The 12,703-nt window shown below is 35.4% G+C and overlaps 1 protein-coding gene across 2 annotated transcripts in view; it reads left to right on the top strand.

Annotated features, from left to right (window-relative positions):
- LOC109090846 (rho GTPase-activating protein 10-like) overlaps nt 1–12,703 on the top strand; it is a 47,529-nt gene that overhangs the window by 2,028 nt on the left and 32,798 nt on the right. The gene's annotated exons all lie outside the window — the stretch shown is intronic.

A 12,703-nucleotide genomic window follows, 5' to 3' on the forward strand; every position in this document is an offset into this window, starting at 1 on the left:
TGTTTTTATGAGGGGTTTATGCTGATTTTTGGTTGTTGTTGGTGAAATGTTTCTTTTCGAGTTTGTGGTTTGTTCATCTTTCTTTTTTCAGTTCTGTGCGTTAATAGTGTCACAGCTTCTAAGTAATGCTAAATATGGCTAAATTAAGATGTGCAGGACAGCAGGCTCATGGTACATAAGCCCACACAACCACTGCCCACATAATAATGATGACTTGGTTAGCTTCCTTTTACTTGGATTAACACATTGGAAAAATAAAGCAATAACCAATAATAGCATACACAATTGGTGAACTGAACATTTGCGGGCCCTTACGTTTATTTAGTTAACTCATGGGTTTCCCATAGGAATAAGACAAATAAGCAAAAAATGTCTCCTTTGTGACCACTTTTTGTTTTAATTTTTTAATTTAATTTTTTAGTCGTTTTGTATTTAGTTCGTTCATTCAGTTTAGAATGCACATGTTATGTTACAGACAGATAAATGACTTCCTCTTGACATTTAGCAAGTTTTGTGTCCATGGTAATTTTTGCAGGTAATGCTGCATTTTTACTACTGCTACAACTACTACCAAAAATAATAATAATAATTATTATTATTAATATTAATTTGATATGTGACTGTCAAAAGTGTCAACTTAAACATTTTGTAATCCCATTTATATTGAAATGTATTCTCTGTAATATCTGAATTAAAAATAAATAAATAAATACATTTTAGTCATTTAAATTTTTGATTTGTCAAAGTAGCCACATTTTGAAGATATAACAGCGAAACATACTTGTTGCTTTCTATGGAAATCAATATTTCCATTGGTGGAGTTCGAATGGATGTGTCTGATCAGTATATGTCGGTAATTACTGTAGCAGCCAGTGATCTGTAAATATAGAAGCCAGTTTGAGCATTGAAAGTCTTTTTCATGGTTTCGTTTTTAAAATCTGAACTGCACTGCTGGGATGATTAGTAAGTGGAAGCAATTGAAGCTTTGGGCCCTATCCCAAATGACTCAGTGTCTTCGAGCCCACACTTTAGTGACATAATGCTGGCAGAAGTTTTTTTTATTTATTTTTTTTTTTTTAGAATTTAACAAAGTAATTGTCCCTACTAGGTAATAAATCAGGGTGAAATGATGTCAAAAGAATACGCAAATTAATTAATAATGCGGGTTGGTCCCCAAAAGCAGTTTATTCATAAAAAAAATACTTGTGAGAAATCCATTACTTCATCATAACTGGGAGTATGCAAAGATGTATGTAGTTGATAGATAGAGGTTCATGATTTAGGATGGGCCACATATGGACCACAAACCTTCTGGAAACGTAGTGGGAAAGCACCTTCAGTTAACACATTATCTGTAGTTGGTCACTCTAGTGAATACAGTGAGCATTAGCTAGCTTGCAAATTAGACCTGCTTCCACTTAGATGACCTGAATGATCGCAACACAACTGTGTTATTAGCAATGTATTTGAGCATGCATCCTTCAAACAGACAACTGCTATGGCCATAATTCAGAATTATTGCATACTACTGAATTAAGCATTTCAGTATTAGTTTTGGTCACCTTATTGGCCTTAGTAACAAATGACATTTGATTGTTTTCTTATAATTTGTTGGCAACAAAATAACATGACAAGAATTTTGGCAAAACAGAATATAACACAAACAGTTGGTCACCAAGCAGAGTTTTGCTTGGCATGCACACATGCTTCAATTCACTTTTCACTGACATTTGACTTTCTGAAGCAGGCAATGTCCAGAGCATTCCTTAATGTTGTAGTGATTGGCTTTGCCCCAGTGGTTACTGCTCAGTTGACTTCAACAATACGTTCTCTGTGCAGTGACCTGGGAACAGTTAACAGCAAAAATGCTGCAGAGAATAAATTGGTATGCTGATGGGCGTTAAAACATCAAACTTAAAAAAAAAACGAATGCCCTTTCAGAAAGAGTTTCACAATAGGAGCCTAGTATCATTCTTTTAGGTGACTTTCGAGTGTCATCTTCAGCAGAATTGGTTGTGTCCCCGAGGCAAATAACCATGAAAGGGCTCAGTTCTTCCACCTGTGCTTGTTTTTCTTGTGGTTTTGAAATCGATTAAATCACTTGTTGACTTATTTGTGCTGAAATTCATACGTATTTTTATAATAGCATTGATAATGAGCAGTAAGCTTTTAATCTTTGTCTCTTCTTTAGTGCAGCACTGATGGACAGCAATAGAAGCGGAGCTTGTTTTCAAAGTAATAGTTCACCCAAAAATAAAAAATAAAATTCTGTAATCACTTACCCTTATCTTTAAAGCACAAGTGATACAAGATCTTTTGAACTTTTGAAGAGATTTTTTAATAAAAGCGGAGAAATTTCTGTCACTCCATTGAAAGCCCATGCAAACAAAACTTTGAGAATTCAAATAATTCATAAAGACCTTGTAAAAATAAAAGTATGAGTAAGTATGAATCAAGCGGTTTAATACAAGACTACTGAAGAGACCCAATCACTTCATATAATGAACAGATTTAATCAAGGCTTTTTTATTTATTTATTTTTTTACATAGAGCACATCAAATATAGTCAGTGGTAGCTCAATCATACTTGCTTGACGCACAAAAACAAAACTGGTTCTTGCTGAAACTTGACATGGGAAAACAAACCTCATTAGGTTTTGTGCTTCATGCAAGCACAATTGAGATTTATCATATTTAATGTGCCTCTATCTATGTGTTGATCAATGTTTTTATGTGAGTAAATGCTTAATTAAATCAATTCATTGTGTAAAGAAAGTGTGTCTCAGAAGACTTTCAAACTTTTGTGTTGGCACATTCTCAAGATTTTTTATTTATTTATTTTAATGTAACAAGAATCCAAAGATTAATCTACAGTAGTCTGCAACTAGGGAAGTTTTATTATAACTCAAGCTTTAATGCCTAATTTTTCCACCTTTTGGAGGACTGGGAGGATGTATTTGGCCATGGAATCCTTGATTCAGAGGGACGTGTGACAACCAGGCTGTCAGCTGCTGTGGAACAGGAATCCCTCAGTGGACGACTCAGAGGATGCGCTCCTGTTTTTGTCCATTTCCTCTGCAGAGCAGCCAGTCTTTGTCACACAACCTTTTGACTTGTCCTCGTATCCTCCCTTCTCCCCAGAGAAGATGTGATCCTTGTTCGTCTATGTTCATAGGAAACAAATAGTGGGTTTTGTATTCCACAGCCAATAGATGCCTTTACAATAATGGTGGGAAAATACATACATCAGCTTCTGCAGGATTTGTTTTGCTCTGCTGAAATGTTCAAATTATTTCCACATTTCAGGATACTGGAGGCAAAAAGCTGTGTACTGGTGTGTTCAAAGCAAAACAAATAGACGGTATAGTCTTTGCTCTCTGCATGTCACGTTTTACGTTTTGTAAGTGTCTGTGCAATGTTCTCAACTCTTGCCAAGGATTGAGTTTGGCAACAGTCTCCCAGTAATCTCAGTGCATTGTCTGCCAAACATCGTCATAATATTTAATTAAGACAGAATTAAAGTGGATATGAGATCATGGAAAGGGAAGGCTTACTCCTTCAGGAGAAGAAATGAAAGTCTTCATGTGTTGTGCAAAAACCATGATGTGAGTGATGTACAGTCCATGTGTTGTATGTCACATCTCATTTTTGTTTTTTCATGTTTTCCAGAATATTTTGTTTATTGGAAACTTTTTTTGAAAGGCATTGTTTAAGTCTTCTGTTGGTTGAATGACCAACAGCTAGGTGCACAACAGTACATACATTGTTGAATTATGCCTTTTCAATTCACTTACAACACTCTCCCAAACTCTTATGTCCGCTAGAAAAACTAGATTTTTCGTGGACTTATCGCTCTCAAGTGAGTATTCAAATCAAAAGACAACTCAGTTCAGCTTGTAGACATGTTTCAGCCCAGTGGTATTCCACAGGAATGATCATATCTCTTACACATTCATGGAATTAATGCTGAAACTGAGCCCAGAGGGTTGAGGATGATGTCATGCGCTTCTAAAAAATAGTGTGCTTAATAAACTTTAGGTTTAAGCCAAAAAAGGCTGAGAGGAAAAGAAAGAAAGGGTGACTGAGAGATAAAGGGGAAGCTTTAATGAAGAAGAGATGTCTTGAAAAGTTCAGAGAGAGGAACAGGAAACATGGGACAAGGAGATGGCCGTGTAAACACAGTCCTTCTCGTAATTTAGTTTGATGGTTAACTGTGCCCTCAGTGTCACATCAGAGCTGCAGTATGAAGAAGATGCAAATCTTAACAAGAAGCTTGTTTATTTTCATATAAATTATGGCATGCTGTTGCTTTGAACGATGGTATAAACATCATTCAGTGTAAATTGCGGTAATCGTAATTAATAATCGCAATTACAATTTCAAGGGAATAATCGACAATTATGATTTTTGTCATAATCCTGCAGCCCTAATTTATTTATTTATTTTAACTACATCAATGATAGCATTGGATTTTCTTCTGTCAGTAATAGCATTATTAATTCTATTTTGTGAATTGTTAGTGCTTGGGAATATAGCTAATCTGTGTTTATACTGTTACAAACTCATATTGTTGAAATATCAGAACCATTGTTAAGTAGCGGTGGGCGATATGACCAAAATCTTATTTCAATATAATGATATGTACCTCAATATAGCTATTTTTATTTTATTTGTGTTATTAAAATTAAGAGAAAGAAGCAAATTACAAGCACAACAGAACAAATAAATATGAAATATTCTTTTTATTTATTCAGCTATAGTAGGCTAGGTTTATTTAACGTAGTAAGAAATATTACAGAAATTGAATAAAGTGTATTAATAAAACGATGTATAGTCTTCACTGTATCAATCAAACAAGATTAACATAATGATGACAGACAGCAGCACGTAAATAAGGCTGCTGTCCCTTTTTGTGCATATTTGACCATTCAAGCACAATAAAACACAAAAGAGATCTGTTTTCGCGATCGCATGATGTCTGAGAGGAGCTTTCAGTGCGCGCACTTCGGCTGTGTGTCAGTCAGCACGAGCACTGCATTGAGTTCTTTTTCACTGCTTATCCCATTAACCCATCACTATTACCACAAAGCCATCTCCATCTGTTCATTTTTACCGTCATACCCCACATCCTATTGCGTATTTTTGTTACATAAGTCCTTCCCCCTTGAGACTTTGCTGCTCTTTTAACCTGCACTCACAATTTAATCTAATAAAGCTCTCAGTTGCTTTGTGTCCTTTTTTGCATAAAGAAGAGAGAAAAAAAAACTGAAACTCGGTTATCATAGTAGACGACTGTGTCTGTAAGACTGCAGAGATGGGCCTCTTGACCATTTCCAGGATTCTTCCCAGCATGCCTTAAAAGGACTTAGTTGAGAGCTCTGGGGAATGTCTGTACAGAACACTGAGATTGCACTGGCAGAGTTTTTCCTGCATAGAGAATTATGAGGCGGCCGCCTCCGCCAAATTTTGTGCCGCCTCTGGTTGAGGACAAAACTCAGACAGGCAGTCACGTGCAAGCATTACTGAATTGCTTCCATTAGAGCTTTTAGTTCATATTTGAAAAAAGTATTGATATTTTTATACAAGTTTACTTGATATTTCTTTACACAGAATCATAATTTCTTTTAATTCTCCACTGATTTACGCGATCTGATGAGCATTAACTCATATTACACGATCATATCTCTGTATGAATGAATGACTCATGGTTCCGTTTACTACACACACACTGAAGTGCGCACAACGCTCGCGGGGATTTTGGCATCTGTCATCTCACTAAATGAGGACATAAATACACAAACAACATCTCCAGAACTGCTCTGAGAGTCACTTCATGAGTATTTTACCATTTCATACGAGTAAAACTAGCATCATATGATTAACACACAGAAGGTATTCACAGCCACCCATCAAATAAAAGTCTGACTTACCTCGAATACATTGCAGCAGAAATATATGACATTGTTCAGCAGAATGTACATACTACTAGCCTACTACTACTAAAATTATTAAAACGTTATTTTTTAAGGAATGATCACATTTTGAATGAATCACACAGGAATCAAAACATTTCTTCCATGTTTTAATTTTAATAGTAAATCCCCATTGTTTGCCAAAAAATAAAGTTTAATGTTCAATAATTTTAAGTTTAATTACTGTTTTATGCCTTCATTTGATAACCAGATACACAACACAGAATTTTCTGAGGAAAAAGAAAACATTTAATAAGGCTATTTTAAGTATAAATGTGAATAAATTAAGTTGTTTTTATGCATTCAAATAATTAGACATGCTACAAAACAGAATTTGGTATCAATAAAACATATGGTGAAAGAAAATATTTCATAGGGCCCTAAACATGTCATTTTTGTCAAACTTTTAATAAACGGATGTGACATTGTATAAGTTCCATGATTTTAATTAATTAGACATGCTTTTTGATAATAAAATGTAATTTAACTAATAAAAAAGATTCTAGAAAAAATTGAACGGAATTTATCCACTTTAAGTGTCTTTCTAAAAAAAAAAAAAAAAAAAAAAAAAATTCTTACAACCTTAGGTGAATTCTTCTGATATATTATGAAATGCAATTACAGCAGGGTAACAGGTGCATTAGAGTTAACATTAGCACCAATTTTGAGCCAGGAAAAACCCTGACTGTTATTTATTCAGACCCGTTATTAATATTAATCTTAATGAAGTTGGATTCTCATGGCCATCCGGTGACTCTTATCTCTTTTAGTTTTGTGCAGGTGCTAACGATGTACATTTATCTGACTGCTTTAAGTCAAAGCAAAACTACTGTGATTTATTTATTTGTATATTAAATATCTGTGGAATATTTATATTTTCATAAATATGTTAAATTAGCTACAGTTAAGTCAACACTAACCTACAGATCATTCAGATGAAATGTGCTCTTTTATATGCGTATTTTTAGAAATGTGGTTGTAAGGAATGAGGTGGCTTTATCTAGCTTGGCTTCTTCGCCTCAAGGAAGAAGATAAAGATTGACATGGAAAGAGTCTGTAATCTGTGGATCTGCATATATGCTTTGCCCTCCCACCAAAAGTACTTCAGGATACACTAAGGCCACATTCAGTAATTTGTTAGCATCCCTGTACTTTAAGCACTCATCCGGTTAGACGCTGCACTGCCTATTATTGACATGGATCAGCATAATTGTCTCTGAGTTTTATGTAAACATTGTGTCATTTTTTTTGCTGTTCACATAACCATAGTACTACGCATATCTATAGTGGCAGCCATTGAGCGTGAGGATTCTCTTTGACTATTGATGAAATACATGGGGATAACCTGTGCCACATAATTAACACACTTTATTGTTTATTGTTTATTGTTGTTGTTTTTTAGCAATTAGCACCAAACTACTTTATTTAATAAGACCTCTTCATCATAACCAGAACAAACAGGCCGATTTATCTGCATCATGAGTCAGTATTTGAGTGAAAAAAGCAACTTAGGATCAGTGTTTTCCCTTAAATCTCCATAAATGCAGTACTGATTACGAACTAAATGAACATGCTGTAGGCTAGCTGGTTTATAGGCATGCTGAGTCTTGATTCGATGTGACCCCCTGAACTAAAGCACACATGTGGGTTCAATCAGGACGCCATTGTGAGTGACATCACTTTCCCAAATTAAGTTTAATTTTTATATTCAGTATGTGACTCAATGTGGAATTTCTGAGTAAATTCAAACCATACTGCTCACAAAATCTTAATCCAAAAAGGACCCTTTCTAGATGGTATTAAAATCTGAAATGGTGTGATTTCAGTTTGAAGATAGATAATTGTTCATATCACAAGGTCTTCACTAGAGTTGTACTATAGGTCTGTTCCCATGTAAGGGCTGTGCGTTAACTGAAATAACTGAATTTCTGAAATTCTCTTTCCCAGGCACTATAGACGCAAAGGTTTCAGAAAGACTGCCCATGGTATTACTGTAAATTGCTCAAGATAATAAGCATTTGCTAAATGACAAGTTGCCAAGTGTGCATTACTCATTGGTTCACAGTGCATATGAATGATTGCAGTGATTAAGACTCAGGCTGGGTGTGTTTCTTCAGTCCAAAGGCAGTTTTTATTTCAGCTTTATTTCTTGGGCACGGTCTTTTGGTCATTCTTTAAACTTTTACAAGATGCCTTCAGAGAAATGTGTTTCGGAAGAGTTATACTTAATTGTCTCGTCACAATGACGTACAATATAGCATGCGCTAAAGTACAGATGTTTTAAAAACGCGGTTTCCTGTGATAAGCAATAGGAGAGGCATTTTCCTGCTTTTATTTGTTTCTTGTTTCCTGGGCCCACGGACAGAAACTATATGAACCAAGATAAACCACAAACAAATCATCAACACGTTTAGTTACAGATCTGTCATAGTAGGATTGCTTTTTAATTACTCAAACTTGATAAACCCACACATTGTTATGAGTTGCTCAGCCCAAGCTGTTTTCAACCATGCAAGAGAGATCAAACGGTACACAAATTACAAAGGAATGAGAGGTGTGTCTTGCAAAGACATTTATGTGTAAACAGGCACTGAGTATTATACAGTTTAGCCTGAGACAGTGTCCTCTGAAAAATTTTTTTCTCTAATGAAATTAATTAATAAACTTAACACAATTTAATCAATGTTTCAAATGTAATCAAGTGAAGTAGTTTTTTATTTTTATTTTTGCACAATAGAACTTGCACTGTTTAAATTAAATCATGGATTCAAAAAATATCTTGTTGTCAAGCTCCAAAAATAATCATAAAAGTAGTCCATACAACTTCATTGTGTGCATATTCAAATTTGGCACCTCGTGATAATGAAAACCAGTGAGATTTTGCATCATCATTGACACCAAATCTGATGTGAGGCATCTTAATCCTTTATATTTTTATCTGTGAATGAGAACTGTGGCAGATGTGGCACTGAATAATGACAACCACACACACACATCATTTGCAAGAGTAGTATGAACTACTAATAGGGTGCTTGAATATTTTTTATTTTTTTTTTATAGCTTGACAGCTCCTAGTCCACTCACTTTAATTGTGTGGAAAAGAGCAGCATGAACATTCTGCTTAAATTCTCATTTTGTGTTAAATAGAAGAAAGAATCTCAAACAGGAATGGTACAGTACGAATATGTTAATTATGACATAATTTTCCTTTTTAGATGAATTATTCCTTGAAAAGGGTGTCTTTTAGTTTTAAAGTCACAGATGCAGCAAGCCTTGTAGTTTCATTTATCAGCAAAGTGTGTCTTTACTCTCATTTCAAAACATTTTATTTAAAATATTGGCCTCTGTGTTTGAAACTAAAATATGTGTCTATGCCAGTGCCTCTGTTTTGACAATAAGGCACCAAACCCGTATTTAACATCTCTGTAATATATAGGTTGACATGACAGAGTTGTCAGTTTCCTGGAACGAGTGGCTTTTTGCTAACATTTTAAGGTCTACGAAATATATTTCTTATCAACATTATGGTATAGGTATATGTTTGGTACAGAAAATTGTAATGTTCTTTACGACTCTGTCATAAATTTGACTAAATTTATTGTTTGGGTCAGTACCAGGGTTTGGCTGTACTCCGAGTTTGATTTTGGAATCACTGTTTCCAGGGCGTGTTGTTTTTGGTTTGTACTTTCAGAATGCTTCACTGTTGTAGGAATTCCCTCGGATTGACCAGGGAATTTTTAGGGATTGTCAGTGGGCTGAACCTCAATGTGTGCATGCTGTCAACACACTTTCTTGATTTTCCCATACTGATTGTACATTCTAAGAAACCTTCAGTCACATTCCCTCCAAATCTCCAAAACAAATCAGTGCTTCAGGCATTCCCCATGAGTGAGCAGCGGACCACAATGGTATGAGTCAGGTCACTGACCGTCCTGTTTGTGCCTGCGTGTTACTGCTGGGTCAGCATTGTTGTTTAGAGTCCAGAGCATATGGGATAGACCACTTCTCAAGTTTCTGAACTTGTTAGTCAGCTGACACTGCTTAGATATAGAAGATTTGACGATTGGTGCAGTTATTTTCGTAGTCTTTAAATTGAATTGTTAATGTCATACATTATTGAGTGTCAAATTATCATTCTGCAGTAGAACCCCATGGTGCTTTTTACAAGCCAACTAGCTACAAACTATTTTATTCACTCACAAGCCTAATTTTTAATCTCATTTGGTCATTGACAAGTCATGTAGTCAACAGGTCCACTCTGCCAGACTCACATGATTGAGCTTTGTTGCATAGTAATCCACATTCATTCCAACCTGCACAGATGAGTTGACCGGGCATTTTTAGTTTGGACTGGGCAAGTGGGTGGAGTAAGCAGCTTAATGTGTAGCTGTGTGGTCATAAATGAAATATAGGTCATACAAACACAACCAGTATTAGACTAAACCGCACATCTTGAATACTCCTTTTGCGTAAACCGCAACAGTTTAATCTCTCAGTCAGTTCTAATATTGTGAATGATAATGACTTTATTCAGGTCATTTTATGCATGTCCCAGACTGTTGCAAGCCTGAATGACTGAATGGAATCAATTGGAATGACTTTACAAGTGGATTACAAGGATAAAAGATTGTAAATCTATGACAAATATGGCAAGCAAATGTAGAAACCACCATGGTAAGCAGGAGAGGATGCGATAGGTCATTTGGTGCCAGCTCGTTTCACATGGACGGACCCAGCTGTCGATGTTGACGACACTGCAGTGCTGGATACCCCTCATAATGTTTGTCCTAAAATATCCCAGCACTCCTTCCCACAGACCCCAGTGAGAGATTACTTCTATTGGGATCATCCTTTGGGAATCCACAAAATGAAATTAGCTCCCTCTGATTTAAAAGTCCTCTCCCAGCCTCATGTTCCAGGCAAAGTCCCACCTCTTTTTTTTCATTGGGTTTTCCAGATTGAGGGGAAATTCTTGATATCTTCTAGCAACACCTGCTCCTTCAGGATGCTCTTGGCAACACAAGAGTCTAGCAGGATGTTTGCAGAGCGGGACTTTAATTATGACCAACTCATATCTGTGAATGGGTGGTATTGTTAAGCTATTCTTTGGGAATGCTCTTTTGTGCTGCTAAAAAAGGGCAATGTAATCCAACTATTTCCAGTACAATACAATAAAAAGATTGTGTTTGCCTTCAGTGTTAAGGGTCATGTCATGACTTGGTTTACATACATTACCGTTCAAAAGTTTAGGGTTGATAATTTTTATTTCATTATTTATTTATCTGTTTTTTTATTTTTATTTTGTGTCTGTATGTTTGATGGTAAATGCAGTAAAACAGCAATATTCTTACAATTTAAAATAACTGTTTTAATATATTTTAAAATGTTAATATTCGTGTGATGGCTGAATTCTTAACAGCCATTACTTCAATCTTCAGTGTCACATGATTCTTCAGAAATTATTTTATATGCTGATTTGCTGCTAATAAGAAACATTTCTGGTCCCATTTATATTAGGTGTCTTTAAATACTATGCACTTAATAATAAGATTTGATGGTTTGATGGTACAGTATTGTGTACATGTTGAATTGCAAAACACTTTTGCTGCTGTTGAGGTGGGATACAGGTAAGGTTAGGGGCAGGTTTGGAGGTCAGGTTAGGTTAAGTATGTTGGCCGTGAAGTGCAAAACAGATTACAATTCTGAAAACAAAATAACAAATTGCAAATGCAAATGCAAATCTAAAAAACAAAATAACAATTTAGAAAACACAACAACAATTCAGAAAACATTATAACAAGTCAGAAAACACAATGCCAAATCTGAAAACAAAATATGTCAGAAAACACAATGACAAACCGGAAAGCTACCACGCCTCTGCTGTTTTTTGGCTGGTTCTTTCTGTATACGTTGATTGACAGAAGTCTTGTCCAATCAGCGGTGAGTAATCCCAAACCAATGGCGCTGTCTCAGGCTATACCTACCTCTTCCGGTTTGTCTTATTTTGTTTTCAGAATTGTTATCTGTTTTGCACTTCTCGGCCACCGTAGTTAAGGGGTAGAGGCATTGTCAACATTGTAATTATTGATGTAACTACAGAATTTTTTTTCCATATTTCCAAATATTAAAAAAAAAAAAAAAAAAAAAATTAATTAACTACATGTATTTACTATGGGGTTAGGATTAATTTAGGGTTTGGAATGGATTAGGGTTACTTGCATGTAATCATGCATAACTTATTGTTAAGGACACTTTGTATAAAGTGGGTCCACATTTCTTCTTATTATTAATGTTGGAAACCGTTGTCAGGGCTCCAGACTGTGCCTCAAACGGTCACATTGCGACCAAAAATAGTAATTTGCAAGTATTTTTTATTTTGTTTTTTGTTTTTTGCTGATATGGCCACTGGCGACTATATAAACTTGCAGTGCCTTTTTTCCTGATAGTTTTGCGATCACATCTTTTGTCATGTTTTAGTGGAAAAACCTCATCCTCATTTTTGCCAAACAGCAGCATTGATGACACACCTATTAATGAAAAAACAGCTCCAGTTGTGCAGCTTGAGAGAATTCAAAAATGGAGACATGTGAAGTAAAAGTGCAGGAAAGCAGTCTATTTTGTGCACAAACTACAACAGATAAAGCTGTCAGCTGTTTGGACATTAGCAGTAATGTTAACGATTCTCATTTATAATTGATAATAATATGGCTTCTTGTTATAAAGATCTTTAG

The sequence above is a fragment of the Cyprinus carpio genome, chromosome A1 (genome assembly GCF_018340385.1).
Source record: "Cyprinus carpio isolate SPL01 chromosome A1, ASM1834038v1, whole genome shotgun sequence".
Taxonomy (NCBI): domain Eukaryota; kingdom Metazoa; phylum Chordata; class Actinopteri; order Cypriniformes; family Cyprinidae; genus Cyprinus; species Cyprinus carpio.